This window comes from Symphalangus syndactylus, chromosome 9 (assembly GCF_028878055.3).
Source record: "Symphalangus syndactylus isolate Jambi chromosome 9, NHGRI_mSymSyn1-v2.1_pri, whole genome shotgun sequence".
NCBI lineage: Eukaryota > Metazoa > Chordata > Mammalia > Primates > Hylobatidae > Symphalangus > Symphalangus syndactylus.
In genome coordinates, this window is record NC_072431.2 from 31,679,648 (window position 1) to 31,697,187 (window position 17,540).

General features: G+C 40.7%; 2 long non-coding RNA genes and 1 gene segment (V, D, J or C); 1 reads left to right on the forward strand and 2 right to left on the reverse strand.

The window, feature by feature from the left end:
* The window catches only part of LOC129489379 (T cell receptor alpha chain constant-like), a 221,157-nt gene that overhangs the window by 163,251 nt on the left and 40,366 nt on the right, over window positions 1-17,540 (reverse strand).
* LOC129489385 (uncharacterized) overlaps window positions 1-17,540 on the forward strand; it is a 66,193-nt gene that overhangs the window by 44,905 nt on the left and 3,748 nt on the right. Inside the window, exons 1-3 of one of the 4 annotated variants that reach the window (XR_010113651.1) lie at window positions 6,750-6,939; window positions 8,269-8,828; window positions 9,010-10,941. This is a non-coding gene — a long non-coding RNA (uncharacterized lncRNA). Of the gene's footprint in view, window positions 1-6,618; window positions 8,052-8,268; window positions 10,942-14,439; window positions 14,513-17,540 lie in introns of those variants that run through there. The other 3 variants (XR_010113650.1, XR_010113649.1, XR_010113652.1) reach the window with 3 other exon arrangements.
* Window positions 4,429-6,635, reverse strand: LOC134731423 (uncharacterized). Its single transcript, XR_010113654.1, has 2 exons — window positions 6,174-6,635; window positions 4,429-5,705 (listed from the first exon to the last, which is right to left on the reverse strand). It is a non-coding gene; the product is annotated as an uncharacterized lncRNA (long non-coding RNA).

The window sequence follows — 17,540 nt, forward strand, 5'->3', positions numbered from 1 at the left end:
CTCCAACAGAGTGAGCACTTGCTAATAAGCATATTGCCCCATAGTACAGTGGTTAAGAGATGATGCTTTGGAATCCAACCATCTAGAATTTTAGCTCTTCTACCGTAGTTGTTCAATCTTAAGAAAGTTTCTTAGCCTTTCTGACCTTAGGTTCCTCATCCATAAAACAGGGATAGCAATAGCTGCCCTCACTCCCACACCCAGAACGTCGATGAGGATTAGAGATTATGCATGTGAAGCCCGAGGCATTGTGCCTGACACGTGGTCACTGCTCAGTAAAGAGTAGCTGTTTATGTTATTTCCATGTGTGGGTATGTGCAGATCTCTGTGAGTGTTTGAGAGCTTTTCATTTCAGAAAATGAAATGTGCAGGCATGGGGTGGAACTGATTCTCTCCTACATGTCCTTTGCCACTCCCTTCTATAACCATGAAGACTTTGCTCAAGTTTCCAGGGACCAATGTGCTCTTGAACCCTGTCTGGAAGGGGAACACCCCTTGCATATAAATAAGCTTTCTGTTGAAATGGGCATACAGGGACAGTGGCTGACCCTCCCCTTCTGCTGTGTGCCCTGATGCTCATTTGACCGTCAGCACCGCTGTCTTCTGCTGTGGATGATTGTGATCAACCCAGTCTTGGGAGCTGCCAATACAACAGAGAATTAGAGCCTTTGTATTCAATTATCATTGAGAGCCTATTAGGAGGACAAGGTACCATGTGGCTACTCGAAAGGCTGTCTGGAAATGGCCATGACAGAGGAAAATCCTTTCACTTGGCTGACGGAGGCCAGGTGTATAGCTTTAAGGCAATTGGCACAGATGCTGAGCGAGGGGGTGCATTCATTTTGTGCTCAATAAAACAACTTTTATTCAGGGATGTGAATTGTTACCTCCTTGGGAAAGGTGAAGGTACAGAAACAGGTTGTAATTTCTTGGAGAATCTAATTCCCTTGTAGCTGGAGACAGAAAGATGGTGAGAGGGAGGGAGAGATAGATGAAAGGAAGCTCCGTTATCCTAGGAAGTCCTAGGTAATTACTCAGCCTGAATTTCTCCTGGAGCTTCAGGATGGTACCAGATGTGTCCAGGCCCTCTGTGCACCACCCCACAGAGCTAGCAATCAGGGTCCGTCTCCTCCTCCTGTGGCTGTTCTTCATGCCTGGGAACACATCAAAGGAGGTTTGATATTCATAACTGCTGTGAGTCATTTTCACATGGAGCTGCGGGGAGCTGCCTGTACTGCTGCATGCTGTATTCAGCCCTTTGTGAGAGCAGCTGAGCTGAACCAATCCCCTATTATGGGTGAGAGTAGATTCCTCCTGGGAGACCTGGATTGGGTCCACACCCCTGTGCAGAATAAAATAGGTCTTCTTATTGAGAAGTAGTTATTAAAACATCCCTCAGTCTTGGCTATGCACCTACACTGCCCACAGGGACGGCTCTGCATGGTCCTTCCACAAGAGTGTGGCCACCCCCAGGCCCTGCTGTTAGTGCCAATAACATCTGAAGCCTCCCTGTTTGCCTCACTCCGAGGACAAAGGACATCAACAAGACTCCAACCACCACCCCGTTGCTTCTCAATTGGAGAAGGAAATTCTACTTGCTCCCGTTGAGTTTGGCTGTTGCTGGAAAAAGTGTCCCATACGACTCTCTTTGAGGGCTGGCAGAGGACTGGGAAATTAGCCACAAGACTGGGAGCTGGAATGGGCCTTAGTCATCATCGGGTTCTAGTTCCTCAAATTACAGATGATAAGTGAGGCACAGAGAGGTTAAGCGAGTTGTCTAAAGTCACACAGACAAGTGAGGATTTCTAGCACAGGAAGTAATTTTCTAAGAGGGGGAGAGAAATCCTGGTAGGGTGAATCTTGCTACTACATTTTCACTGGAGGATGCTTCAGAGGGTCGAATCTATGGGAAAGCAATGGGGACCAGGAGAGCTGCAGCTGATCTCAGTTTTACACCTCAGTTTCTCTGTATGAAAAATGGCTGTATTATTTATCTTCATTTCAGGACTGTTAAGGGGCTTCAAGAGTGACTCTGAGAAGTCCTGGGAGTTCTGGGCTTTCAGGTTAATAAGATAACAGTTTCTTGTTGGGCCTGAGACGGGGACTGGTTGCCTGGACTGAATAATCTGTTCTCTGTTCCTCAGCTACCATGAAGGTCTTATGAAGCCTCTGGGTTTGGGAGTGTGGAAGAATTAAATAAAGGAATAGTCAGACTGAGTGGTGGGGTTGGAGAAAAGTGTGAGGAGTGGGGAAGTGGGTAGAATATAGTCATAAAGTAGGGCAGTCCCTGCCTGCTCTGGACCTGGGAACACTCCCAGGAAAAAGTGTCTTCTGAGTGAGGCTGTTCCCCGCAGTCGGCAGGACTGGACTCCCTCCTTTTGTTTGGGGCAGCATAGAAACCGTGTTTCCCTATCTATGTGCGTCTGAATGCACTCTAGTTATGCTGTATCTTTTCAATTTTGCTGGAGAAGCAAGTGTGGTTTGCTCTTTAAAATTCCCAGAGCTCCCTTTCCCATTTGGGGTTTGTGGTGAAAGGTCAGACCACGGAATTGTCTCGTGGTAATGGGGCTTCTGAATAAATGAGCCCCCGAGGGCTGCCAGGGGGACCAGAGAGCAGCAGATGCCTGCTGGGACTAAGCCTGGCAGCAGAAGCCACACAGTGTCCCCCCAGTCACGGAAAAGTGGCCCCAGTGGGCTGCTCCTCAATTTCTGGCAATGCGCCCCGTCCCCTGGCATGGTGAAGTCCCACGAGCCCAGAGGCCCACGTCCCGACGTCAGTCTTCTCAACTGCTTTCTTCTGTTATTACCTTGTCAACAACAGTATCAGGAGACCTAAAGGATAACTCTGTATGATGATGCAGTGAATGACTGGTTAGGTGCCTCGTGTTTAATAACCAGAGAAATATTGCTGTGCGGCATCTCTCCATATGCTGTGGCATCGGTGTCTGGCATGTAAGGGACTAATTTTCTTCACATATCTCATTAAAGATGTAAAGCAAAATGGAGGGGCTTCCAGCCTGACTCTGCCCAGCCCGTCTGCAACTCACGTTTCTTACCATCTGCTGCCATCTAGTGGCCACTTGTCTCTTTTCTGCATTTGCTGATTTCATAACGGGGCTGAAGTTTTGGCCCTTGTGAAACAGGAGTAAGACAGTTACATAAAAACCGTAATCTTGGATCTCCTCAGATTCCTCTTGGCAGCTGAGGGTTGATTCTCGTCCCGTGACATCCACCTAGACCACCGTGAGATTGCCTTCTTGGGCTTGAGAGCCTTCTCTGCTGTGGAGAGATATGCTCTGTCGACTTTCTTACGAATCTGTCCGCATTCCCAACTCTAAAACTGACTCATAAAAACCTGATACACTAGGCAGTTCTTTCCAAAAGCCAAGGTGAATCCTCTGATCTTGGGGCAGACAGAGTCCCACACTCCGTGCTGAAACCCCCCGATTCTTGAGGAATCCCCAGAGGTTGGGACGGAAAAGGCACCCAGAGGAAGGGAATTCCACAGGTCTTTTCCAACAGCCCACCTGCGCATCTCCACACAAAGTCCTTGTAAGAGGAAGCCCACTTCCATCGCAATTCAGGACTCAGTTTTCTGAGGCTGATCTTGTCTGACACTTGCTCCGTGGTCTGTGCTGGCATCGGAGTGTGTTTTCGGCCGTGATTCGTCAGCGTGGGGCTTGGGATAGCTGTGAAACACTCCCCAGGATGGAAAACACACTGTGACATGGAGGGCTGAACCTGTCATTACAACTCGTGAGAACGGTGAATGAAGAGCAGGCAGGGCCCGTGCCAGCTGCAGGGTTTAGGCACGGGGTGCAGGTGCCTGTGCATCACCGTGGGCTCCTCACACGAGAGGATGGAGCCCGCACCTCTGGGCTGGGAGCTAGACACAGAGTGATATTGCTTTTTGTCATCAAACCGAGCAGTTGATATTCTCTTTAAACCTCAGCATGTGTTCATTAATTTCATTAATTGATTCATTCTTCCATATGTACCCAGCTCTAGGATATGCAGTGAAGTAAACACAAGAAACAAGAGTATGGCAGTCTCGACCCTTGAGGATCTTATTATTAGACAGGGAAGTAAAAAAGAAGCATAGCAGTCAAGGCTGTATTAATTCTCCATATAAAAAATGTCTGACATACGAAGTATGGATTCAGAGAAGGGTCACTAGCAGTTACAACAGCTGAAGAGTGTATCATGGAAGTAAATATTATAATTCAAACTGCCGAAGGAATTGCAGTTGATGGTGAAATGCTCTCTAAGATGTGTGGCCTCCTAAGTCCCCAAAGTCTAGGGACTCTGCTCCAGCTGTTGTCTGCCTGAGTCGGAAGACAGTGGGAGACAAGGGGAATCTTCCAGGACCCCATTCATTGACCTGTAATGGTTTTCTCCCCCTCCTTAATATTATTGTTCATTCATTGATTGACATGTTCATTCATTTATTCATTCAAGAAAACTATACCGTGCCAGACCTGGAATTACAGAGATAAATCCAAAAATATTTCGTAAATTTTCACAGTAGGTTGCCAATGAGTTAGAGCTTCATAGAACAGAGACAAGCCAAAATCACTAAAAATTGTTGTCTCCATCTTCAGGCACTTGTGTTAGTTTCCCTTTGATTCTTTGCTGCTTTTAGATTATCTGCCCACGGGGTTCTACCTCTTTCTCTCTGCTGACCCCAGTGTTCTGCTGTGTTTTTTCACAATCCGTTCATACCCTTACCTCTGGAGGTGAGGGTGAGTGAAGGTTCCTGGCACTTCTAGACAGCAGGGATGATGGTCAGAGAGAACATTTTATTGGTCATGTGGAAATATCTAAGCACAAACAAACAAATAAAAGACCCTCGGCTTTAGTCTTGATTAAAAGCAAAAAATCCCACTAGTTTGCAATGGTATTTGATATGCCTTGTGAGGAAGAAATTCGATTATGTCAAATTTTCAAAAGTCTGTGCTGCTGTGATAAAGATACTTACATTCCATAACCACAGAGTTCAGTGAAAAGGGGCTGTTAAGAGACCAGACAGTTTGGGGAAAGGTTTTGTGTAATTTAAATTTACAGAGGGTTGGCCTCTCCTTGTGTTTACTGACAAGGAACAAGAAGCTTCAGTATCAACTCCCCAGGAATATAACCTTTAACAGCAAAGCATCTGATCAGAAAGAGCTCAGAAAAGTATTATATTGTTCACTTAATCCTCAGAATGTTTGTGCAGGAAGATAATTTGTTTAGTTGAATTATAAATAAACTCACAACCTTTTATTACTTAACTGATTCCTTTCTCTCTCTCTCATGTGGTCTTTTCTTTCAGTCAGAAGAACTTTAGACCCTCCTGGTTTTCCCCTTCCTCTCCCCTGGGCCTACTTTTTTCTTAGCAAACCACAAGAAATAAGGGTCCATAGTAGGCATGGTGCAGGGCTTGGTTTCTTTGCCAATCCTGTAGTTGGGCATTTATATTCTGGAGACAGAGGCTGCCAGGGAGCAGTTGGTATCAGATGATTTATACATTTCTGTGAGCGCTGAGACACAAGACACAGCTGCTTGTTGTCTTAGCTGTGTCCTAGAGTTGAGCTGGGTTACCTTGGTCTTATTCATATTGCCTGGACAAACAGGCAACCCTCCATACACTGCCAGCTCCAGGTCTTGGAACCAAAGTGAAGCCAAAGATCAGAGTCTCTGTGTCTTCCTTCCCTCTCTCTTCATTTCTGGAAATGTCACAAGAAAGAAGAGAAATTCTGCTCAATTTCATGGGATTGTGAGTGTGTTGTCATTTGGAGTCTAATGTGGATCAGTGAGAACCACAGCCCGTGAGCTTCCCACTTCTCCCTTGATCCCCCGTCATGTCACGTCTTCTCTGAGCTTAACTGAGTTTAACCCCCAACTTGCAAGCCAGGAACTGGGGAACGGAATTTAATTTTCCTTGCACATCTACTGCATGCCTTCAACTTCCCCACAACACTGACTCATATAACTTTCACAGCCAACCAAGGTATGTATTACGTTCCCATTTTGTGAACAAAGAGGACCCAGGAGGTTAAATAACGTTCCCAGAGTTTTAGAGCTAATTGTGCTAGAGATAGAACTTGAATCTAGATATAAAGTTCTGACAATTTATATGACCATATACAGCCAAAAGGAAGGAGTAGGCCAATTCTCCTTCCTCCTCTACCTACCACTGTCTTTGTGAAAGTGTCAAGCAATGCTGGGAGGGAGGAGATTCCTTAGCTGTGTCCTTTCCCAGGAGCCGCACTCCCCAGGCCTCCATCACATGTCATGAATCTAATCACTCCAGTGGTTAGCTTCAGCTTTCAGCAGGTGCTGGGATTTGGCCAGGGCTTGCCCTGGTAGAGTCACATGAAGGGAACAGCTCAGTCACTGTCACATCCTCAGCAGCCCGCTGTCACTCCCAGTGTCCTTAGGGCCAGAACCAACCAGCATCCCAGAAATTCCTTAGCTGAATCTTTTTCCCAGGGACTACTGAACCCCTGAGAATGAGGGTGGGGGGAGAGCCAGATACCCCCACCCACCACTGCTCTTTATCCTCTGACAGGCTGGACCTGAGTGAGGAAGATCAGTGGCAGGAGTGACCTCCAGCCACACTCCTTCTGCCCTTCGCTTTCCCACAATGGGAGGGTGGCCCTGCTTGCTCTGGGCCAGTTTCTCATGGGCTTCTCTGAAGCAGGTACTTGCCGATGTGGGAATCCCCGCACTCTCAGGGGACCCTGAGATGTTGGGGACTTCCACCCCTCAGAAGAGGGAGGTGGTAAAGTTGACTGGGACCTGCAGGCTCCTCAGCTTCAACTACATAACAAGTGGTGGGGCTTGCCTGCTTATGAGAGAGGCTCTATTGGCTTTGGAACAAGTTGAAGGAATTGACATTAATATTTTTGAAGTAAACCTAGGCCCTGGAACTCGAGGCACAGGCCAAGCACCCCTCAGGTAAAGCTTGGGCCAGGGTGAAACAAGCATATGCAGGAAGTGCAGCGGAAAAGTGGCCAGAGGACGGGTGTAAACCCCAGAGAACTGGTCAGAACTGACTGCAGAGAGGGTGGCAGGCACTGTCACTTCTGGCACAGGCTCAAAGGGGTTTGCAAAGAAAGAAAAAGGAAGAAGTGTGAAGACAGTCTGACAGGCGATGAGTGTTCTATTAGAGTGGGATTTTTGCATGTGGGAGAGGCCTTCTGATTGGTTTTCAAGTAAACTTGTCAATCGTTGATTCATTTACTATGTATTGGTAAGACATGGGGATTTTCCAGGCTGGGTAGGCCCATATGATTTTTCCAGTTTTCACTGAATTTGAAAATGTGGTCGTCTGCTTTGGGTCTGAGTCTCGCATAAGCGATTCTCAACCCCGACTCTGCCTTCTAATCTTAGGTCTTGGGCAAGACTGTTAACGTTTCTGGGCCTCAATTTCCTTGTCTATAAAAGAAAAGGGTTAAACTATGTGATCATCTGGAAACCAACTCCAGGTGCTGAGAAGGCAGAGCTCCCTTCCAGGTGGCCCACCTCTTCCTCGTCCCCTGTAGTCCTCAGGCAGCAGGCTGCCCTTCGGCAATCAGTTTACTTCTGGAAGCCGCTGTAGATACTCAGCCTAATTTGATTTTCTGTATGTAAAGATGTGAGTAGAGTCACAGAGAGGTTTCCTCCAGGCTCTGAAGCCCTCCAGGGTCACTCTGGATGACAAATAGAATTTAATCAGTTGGTCACTGTGCCTAAATCCTCTTGTCATGGTGGTGATATTTGCAGTTCAATTTTGTTTTTATAGAATATGGGATTCAGTGATTTGGTGAGAGAGGGAGGTTTCTTTTGTAACCATGATATTGACGTATTATTAAACCCCAATTTGAGTGTGGTTCTCTGTTGAGCACCATCCCCAATGCATTAAATGGACAGAAACTTCTCTGTTGAAGCTTCCAGTCTGAATCAACAAGGTGGTTCTCATATGAAAGGTAGACAGACATACAGGCTAGTGCAAAAACACCAAAAAGTTAATCCTGCCTTCCCATGAAGTTGCCATATCTTTGACATTGTGAACAAGCACCAGCAGACAGGTGAGCAAGGAATTAACCATGAGAGTAACATTCCTGTCCCAAATTCAGAGCTATTAATTGTTCAGAAATAGGTCTAGGAGTGCCGAGGTCCTTAGCTGGCACCATCAGCCTCTCCCTGATGGATGTGAATAGAGGAAGGAAGGAGAGATTCTTTAATAGACAACTACTGAACAGGAGTTTTACGTTTACTCTTCTTTTCTACATCCCACTTTTGTAGATGAAGAACCTGAGGCTCACCTTGCTTAAGTGACTTGAGCAGCTTCATGCATCTTGTAAGTAGTAGAGACAGAGTCAAAACCAGATCTTCCTGCCCTCTCTATCATATAAGCCACTTACACTGAATTACAAAGTGAACCTGATCTATGGTGAATTGTACTAATGTTCTGCTTCTGCCATGGGCACCAGAGGAGACACCTTTCTTTGTTGACACTAATCTCAAAGGCTAAATTAGATCCCCCAAACTCATTTCCATTAATAACATATCAAAGACGTGTCATGCACTAATTTATCCGAAGTGATCTTGATTCTATTTACATTTTGGTGCCACCTTTTAATGTTACCATTTTTATAAATTAAATATGTAATATATAAAGCCAGTCTTCACTTATCGATATGTTAATTTTTAACCCAAACTTCTTAGTCTGACATTCCAGCAATACTGGAGCATTAACAGTTGATAATAACTCTATGTGCTACCTCTCCAAGAAACAAATTTGCATTTTAACCTGCACCTTCAATGGCTGAACTTCAAAGGGTCACTGATGAATGCCACAGCAGGTTGGTGGGAATATAATTCTTTTTATGGATAATACTTGTGTGTGTATGCGTGTGTGTGTGTGTGTGTGTGTGTTAAATGCTACCACATAAGTCACTAACCTATAGGTAAGGCCAGTCTTGACCTAAAATGAGGAATTCTGTAAAATTTCAAATGCAAATCACATTTTGTTTTTGATGTTAGAGAAAACTGCAAATTGGAACAGCAGAGCTGTGCCTCTGGCCATTTCCTGGAACTACAGAGGAGCAACTTTCCCCTGGTTTCCAGTGGGTGATGTTCCTCTTCTGCCACAGCCCCCGGTGATGTTGATGTGATTGCCATCAGAGCGCAGAAACACAGAGCAGAATCATCCCCTGGAGGAGGATTCCCTTCAGTGTAAGAAGTTCTTACAGAATTCATCCTCAAAGACTGTGGGTGGACTCTGCCAGGTTTTTCGCCGGGTGTACCAGAAGAGAGGAAGAGCCCTCAAATACAGGAAGGTGCTCTTTTCAGTGACAGTAGTTCTTTTGGGCCCTGTGGCCAAGTGTGCTCCCACCCCAGCAGTAAGATCACAGCTAATCCTGAGAGGCAAGAGCTCACACCAGGCTACTGAAAGAAAAAGTGTCCTTTGTGGATTGCAAGAGGAACTGGGACACACTGCTGGAAATGAAGTGGCAGGTCATAAACTATCATAAACTCAGGAGGAGAGGTGTTCCTTTTTGAGACGCTCATCACAACTAGAGAGAATGCAGCTAAGAAAATGCAGTCTTTAGGGGGACCTGGACTCTTGAGGTATTTGAGCTATTTGGAGGAAATAGAAACTTGGAAGAGATCTTTGTTCCGCTATTATTTGGCAGCCCCTTACCCACAGCTGCCATCGCTCTGGATTCTCTCTGATGATACTGCATCAGGAGAATGAGTTGACTGGACACCACTGGGAAATGTGGGCAGCTCCAGGCTGAACTAGAGAAGGGGCATGTCAAAGGTCACTTATTTGTGGCTTGACCCTTTGGAGGCCGGATGTAAGAATCAATTTCTCACAGGTCCCATGCTAACGCTTTTCATATTTATTTCCATCTGAGACTCACTTAGGCTAGGCAAATATCCCATGGGTCTGTACCTCTCCAGTTCTTTCTTGCTCATGTAAAATAAGCTCATTGGAATGAATAAAGAGAATGGTATTACTTTGGCTCAAATACTAATGAGCACTTTCACTTTGTCATAGTGTAAATATTAAAGTTGTAAGAGACAGCCCAGGGACCAACTTTTTTTTTTTTAAAGACCCAAGTGCTTGCATAGTTTCTAAAATTCTACACCGGGGAACTATATCCTCATTCAACACTGAGACTCTTTGGTTCCCTAAAACCAAAGTCTCCAGGTGCCTCCAGGGACCAACAAAGATAGAGCTCCTTATAGACCCATGCAATGTCAGAACTGGAAAACTTAGAAATCTTTCAGTCCACCCATCATTTTATGGGTGGCAAACTGAGATCCAGAGAATGCTCAAATCTTACAATTAGCTATGAAGGGTTATGATTCAAATGCAAATTTGGGGCCTTCAATTTGGTCCTCTTTTCACTCTCCTTCTTGCTGGGGAAAGAACAGTGACTCCTTGATTGGCAGAGCAGAAAACATCTTCAGTTTTTAGGATGACTTTATTCCCCTAAAAAGCATCTTTGTCACATCTTCTCCTTGTCCATTTTTAGGGACTCTACAGTGTTTAGCTACTGGTAGATTTGTTCTAGTGGATCTGGTACAAATCTTATAGAAATATCTACAATTATTCCATGTTATTCTGAAATTATTGATACAGCATTTCTTCTGTTTTATTAGCCATTTCTAAGGGAGAAGGAACCTAAGATTAATTGCTATGGCTACATGTCATGCTCACCATTGAACTCACCTCATTTTAATCCTCATGACCTATTATAGTAGGAATGCTTGTTGTAAATAGGTATTCAGGATTACTGAATACACTTGAATTTTTTGAGGACAGTGGCCAAATACAATTCTGTGGTCAATTTAGGCGGCTCCTACTCTTCCCTGATGTTAGGCATTTTCTTCCACTAGGTCCTCTGGAAGGATTAAAAACAAGGCATTATTATACTTTTGAATAAAAATGGTTTGCCAAACAGATTATGTTTGTGGTTTGTGCTATTGAACAGAAATAATAAAGAACTCTACTTGAAGTCTGAAATAAATTCAGAAAAAATTAAAGGCAGTTTTATTTTACATAGTAGGGAGAAGATTTTAGGAACTTCTTGCTCCTGGGATAGAGCATATGAATGTGTATTCTAGAGAGATTTAGACAAATTTACTTATGTTAGACAAATGACTTTAAGGGAAACTAGAATTGTTTTCAGGGCACGTAACTTTGTATTTAAAAGATACTGTTATTAGATCATTTTTTCTCATTATAAAAATATGTTGTCATGGAAGAAGAAATTGTGGTTTACATATAATTATAAAAAGAAGAGGAAGAAGGAAATAATCTATTATCTCACTACCCAGAGACAATAACTACATCATTTTGGCATATTTCCTTTTAGTCTTTGGTCTTAAGTATATTTTCTGACATTGTTGAGGCCATATTGTACATTCAATTTTCCATTAACTTTATTTTCCCCCATGTAATTTAAAACTCTTGAAAATCTAATTTTTAATGGTGGCATAGTATTCTACTGGGTAGATGCGGCTCGATTTGCTTAACCATTTCTCTAGTGTTGGGATAGTTAGGTTATTTCAAATTATGTGAAGGTATGAAAAATATTTAATGAACATTTTGCTTATATAAAATCTGCTCAGAAGACCCTTTTAATGATAGATTTCCATTATTTGGGTCAAGAGGATGACTATTTTAAAAGCTGTTGATACCTAATGCCAAATAATCTACTGTTATACTGTATCAGTTTGCAATCATAGCAGTAATAAATGTAACTGCTCTTAATGTGCCCGATTTCATCAGCATTAGATTGTGATTGTTTAAAAATAGTTAACTTGATATGAATTATAGCTGTCTTCACTGCATTTTAAACTTTTTGGTGTTTTCTTTCAAATATTCATTAGTAATTTATACCTAATTTTTGTATCTGAATTTTGCCTATATATCCATCAGGCTAGTGTTGTCCTTATCGTTTTATATACACTTTTAATATATTAAGCATATTAACATTTGACTGTTATACAGCTCACGTACCTTTAAAATTTTTTTTACTTATTTGATACTGATTTTTTAATTCAAACATTTTTAGATATTTGGGAATCTTTTAACTTTATGCACTCAAACTTACATATACTATATATCCCTGAAATTTTATTTACTGCCTTTACACTTAGAAATTGATTTTTTATCCTGCTGCAGAGGAAGAGGACAACATTTAGGTATGAAAGGAATAACTGGTGGAAAGACTTGGTTTGGGGCTTGGATTGGAGTTGATTGTATTAGTTGCTTTGATATCTAAGGGTCTCCTCCCCATTACCGTGCTTCAGGAACCCCCTTGGAACAACAAAGAGAACCATTTATCTCAGTGTGATAAGGCTCTCACAGGGCCGAGAAGGTAGAGAATCTGTAGGCTGATAGTGAGAGACAGTGAATGTTTTTCTAATTAAATTAATGCATGAAGGGAGGAGACACAATGCCTCCCACTTATACAAGTAAAAGAATCTAAGTTCCAACTTGACTCTAGCATTATGTGTCTAAGGAAGTAATAATTCCCAGAAGGACAGTGTCAGCACTGTCCAGAGGAGAGAGATGTTAAAACTGAATGCAGGTAAAATCCAATTAACAGAGGGGCAATTTTTGTTGGGAGGTTGGGATTCTTCATGGTGGTTTTTTAGATTTAAAGAAAAATGTACAACCCCCTCTCTCGAGCCATTTAACTTTCTATGTTCTCAGCAAGCAAATTTCTTATCAGTAATTTGGCTTTTAAAGTGTCATGATGATAAGGAGGAGAAGGGAGAGACCAGAAGAGCAAATGCATTGGCATGTGAGGTTAAGCCTGAATCTCGTCTCAATGTAGATAGCAGAAGCTTACCTCTGATGGGCTGATCCCCTCTGGGTTTACTAAGAACATTCACCTTCTTGAACATATAGACGAGGACCAATTACTCAACCAAGATACTACCATGAGGAGGTTCCTCTAGCCATCAGCAAAGCCTACTACCACCCCAAAGCCATTTGGAAAACAAGTTTTTTTTTTTTTTTTTTTTTTTTTTTTTTTTTTTTTTTTTTTTTTTTTTTTTTAAGTGAAGGGAAAAAAATTAATGGATTGGGGAAAGACCAAGTAGAATTCACTAATCCTAATGAAACTAATAAATGGAGCAGTCAGGAAAGAAATAGATATTAATGCCACCTTTCAAACCTTTAAAAGGAGAGGCGTAACCAGGAAAACAAAATACGAAATAAAAAATCTGCTCAGATTTTTTACAAAACAACTAAAGTTGTAAGGTTTCCACCTCAACTCATCCTTTGAGCAAACACATTTCTGTCAATGGTGGAAAGTTATGGAGGGAAGATATCAATGACCTATGCACTCAAGTGTCAGGGGGAGAAGAGGCTGGACAGCAGGGTTGTGTGTGTGTGCATGTTTGTATGTGGATGTACACACTTCTACAAGGGAATTTGCAAAAAAAAATTTTGGTTAAGATTGTGGACTCTGAGCCAGATAATTTGAATTCAAATTTTGATTGTAACCCTTATGGGCTTGGTGAATTTGGGCAATGTACCCAGTTCCTCTGAGGCTTGGTTTCATCATCTGTGAAATGGGGAAAATACTATTAGCATCATAAGGTTAATGATAAGTTTACATGATACAATGTATGACACATGACAAAGTGCTTAGAAAAATGCCAGTCACAAATCCCCAATAAAGGTGGACTTTGTTATTTGCATAGGTATATGCATGCAAATATATGATGGTGGAGAATAAAACCTAAAAAACAATTAAAGTTTAATTATGCAAGTAATATACTAATACATCCCTATTATAAAAATAAAAGCACTGCAATTAATACCAAAATCTCCACTGACTGTCCTCCCATCCCACAATATAATTCCCTCTTCCAGAGATACTAATCACAGGGAATTCATCAATGTACTTACAGTCCTTTTGCTGTGCAATGTTCAGGGTTTATACTGTACAAGTGTTTTTATCAACATAAATAAATAATACTCTATATATTGTTCTGCAACTTGCGTTTTCAATCAATAATGCATTTTGGCGATCTTCTCCTGTCATTATATATAGATTCATGTCATTATTTTTAATATATGGAATATAGACTTATTATAATATGTGGTATCACTTTTTACTATATGATTATGTTATTTCCAACTTTTTATGGCCCAAAAATTGCTGCTGGTCCATGCTTTCTTTTACAATAAGAGTAATGCCAAGACTGGGAAACAGTAATTGCTAGGTCATAGAATACATTCCTTTCCAATATGAATATTTACTAACATATACTTTTATGTTGTGATAGGAAAGATATCTCACCTATTTTCCTCGCCACCAGGGTAGAATGTTATATTAATTTCCTTGTATTGTGTATTGTACTCAAGATAGATAATTTTGTTAATTATCTTCTAACATCAACCTTTATTCTTTTACAAATTTCATTTCATCATAAAATTAGTATGTGCTTATTACATTGAAAATTTGGAAAATACAAAAGAGTGGAAGGAAAACAATGACCGTATTCCTATGAGGTGAGATATTCGATAATCAAAAAATGATATACTTTCCTAGGAAATTTTTTTAAAAACTATAATTTGGTAACAAGTAATGTCAAAGATCAGGTTACTAGTATGCTGTTTTGAAATTAACAAGGTAATAAATTATGGCTCAAAGATACCAATATTTTACGTTATTTGAATTTCTGTTGGAAGAATTTAGGAATCAAAAAAACTCATGTATGTTATATATTAGTTACAAAGTTAGTATTCCACATTTATTAACTTTTTGTCCTTTTTAGAATAGTATTCTTTTTACAGAGACAAAAAGTTATCATTACTTTTAAGATGCTTCTGAGACCTGTATGGAAATTATAATAGTAACAATAATTATTTAAAAATTGAATTTAAAAGTTATTTGTGATATTTATTATACTTGGAATATGTGCATCTCTAGAATTTTCATGGGTCTTCCTAATTTTATGGAGTTAAAAATGTGTTTTCAATGGAATGGTAGTCTGAAACATGTAGTTGGGCAGCATAAATTATGTGAAATTTAAGTAATGTGATATAAAAATTAATAGCCCATATATTCTGAGAAAAATGGGTAATTTTGTGGTTCTCATTAAACTTAAATGAGATTTGCATAATTTCAGTTGGTGAACAAGCTGAAGGAATCGTAGATTGTTTTTACTCCTGCCACCTGGTGGAGCTACTTCAGCTTTAATGGAAAGGACCAGCCATTGTTAGTATGGTATGTTCTACCTGTTGCTTTATGAGAATTTCTATACGAGATCTTGGTTATTTTATGCTATTATGGTTAATAATCACTTAAATAATTTCAAATAGTTTTATTTCTTTTTATATTAGCATTCATTGGGAGTTGGTACCAAAGCTCATGCTGGAAAATGTGCATTCAGATACATAACTTTTCACAGATGTTAGCTATAATTCACTCCCACAGAAAAAGCCAAACAACTCCCTTGCTGTGTTTTACCACTAATTTAGAAAAGAGCAGTTGCTAAATATTGTAGATAATGCTAAGAAAATCAAGAGCGGCATCAAAACAGAAATGTGCTACAAAGTTGTAGGTATTTAGGCTCTGTGAACCAGTTCCCCATGGAAAGATAAGCCTTAAATTATGCAAAATTATAAGGAGTACATACCTCTCATAAAACACAACTGACTCATGTTGGGGCTGAACAACTATAAGAAAATACTGTCACAAGATTTTGATGCCCTGCTTTGCTAATACTAATAGTTACTTTAATACTAACTGAAGGCCTAATAATGTCAAGTAATTTGAATATAAAACAGTCATTGGAAAATGGAATCATAACAAGTTAGATGCTGTAAGCATGGGGAACTAAATGAATGATTGGTGCTAAATTCCCCATTCACATGGCTGTACTGTGTAGAGCTCATCTTTTGTATAAATCACTGTGCTACAGTTGATTAACAATAGTAAAGAATGCTTCATTAAAAGTTAAAAACATTTCTTTCAGTATCGTACTGTTGGTGCACAGTAAATTGATTGGCCCATCAAGTGAATTAATTAACAATTCAATATGAATTTGTTTCAAACAAAGGAAAACAAGGATGAAAATTATGTATAAAATGAGAAGAATCAATTTAATAAGCAAAACCCAACACCATGTATATATCTTTCATCTATTAAACTCAAAACTGGTGACTTAAATGATGAACTGGATAAAGAAAATGGGGTACATATATGCCACGTAATACTACTCAGCCATAAAAAAGAATAAAGTCACATCCTTTGCAGCAACATGGATGGAGCTGGAAGTTCTCATCCTCAGTGAATTAATGCAGGAACAGAAAACCAAATGCTACATGTTCTCACTTATAAGTGGGAGTTAAACATTGAGTACACATGGACACAAAGAAGGGAACAACAGACACCAGGGCCCAATTGAGGGTGGAAGGTAGGAGGAGAGTGAAGATTGAAAAATTACCTATTGGGTACTATGCTTATTACCTGGGTGACGAAATAATCTGTATCTTGTCAAACCCCCATGACATATACTTTACCCATTCAACAAACTTGCACACATACTACCTAAAGCTAATATAAAAGTTGGAAAGAAAAAAACCTGGTGATTTAGTTTTAGCCAAATATTATTATTACATTAAATTAAAATTATTTATTGAAGTTGTAGTGGTTTTGAAGCTTTGTGAATGTTTAATTTATATTTTTAAATTGTTGGCATAAGAGCAATAAGCACATAGAGTTTATAAATCATATTATGTTTCTACATCTTTAAATAGTATTATGTTAAAACTAATTTAGTTTACCCTAGGGCCTCTGAAAATTACTTGTCTTTTAAGGAGCTGTGTCTGACTCAAGTATGCTATTGGTACTGGGAACTTTGAGTTTCTTTTGCAGATAGCTTTTCTCTTTGGTCTGCCCGGAAGAGTCCCTGGAAGGGACTGTGGCTGAAGTCCACATCATAGAATTTATGCTGTTATTTTTGATAATCACTTAAAATAATTTCAAATTGTTTATTTTTATATTGGCATGCACTAAGAGTTGGTGCCAAAAAGCTCATACTGAAAGATGTGCACCAAATACATAAATTTTAAATACTTGTTAGCTATAATTCTGTGTTCGGGAGGCAGATACTTGAGGAGCACTGTGTAGCTATTGCACAGAGGGAGGTAGCTGAGACTGAGCGGGGGAATGATGAGCAAAGAGCAAAGGTAAGCCTCTTTACTGAGCTGGGTTATGAATCTTCTACTTCGTTTCTCTCTTTCTTTCATTTGACAAGGTCCTGTCCGAGAGACCAGCACCATTTGTATAAAATAAATCAGAATGAAGTTCTCTACATTTTAGAATTCAGAGGGATGAGGCCTTAGCTCAGTCTCCTCTTGGTATTCACCCTCATTCAGGGAGATAGTCTAATATAGAAATTGGGGCTTTTGTCCATCATCTCCTATAAAGTTCTTTTTATCTCCAAAAGGACTCTTCGTAGATCTAGGCTGATATCCTCACATTTGAGAGGAAAGTTCCTGTGTGCCCCTCTGTCCCTCTCCAAGCATCTCC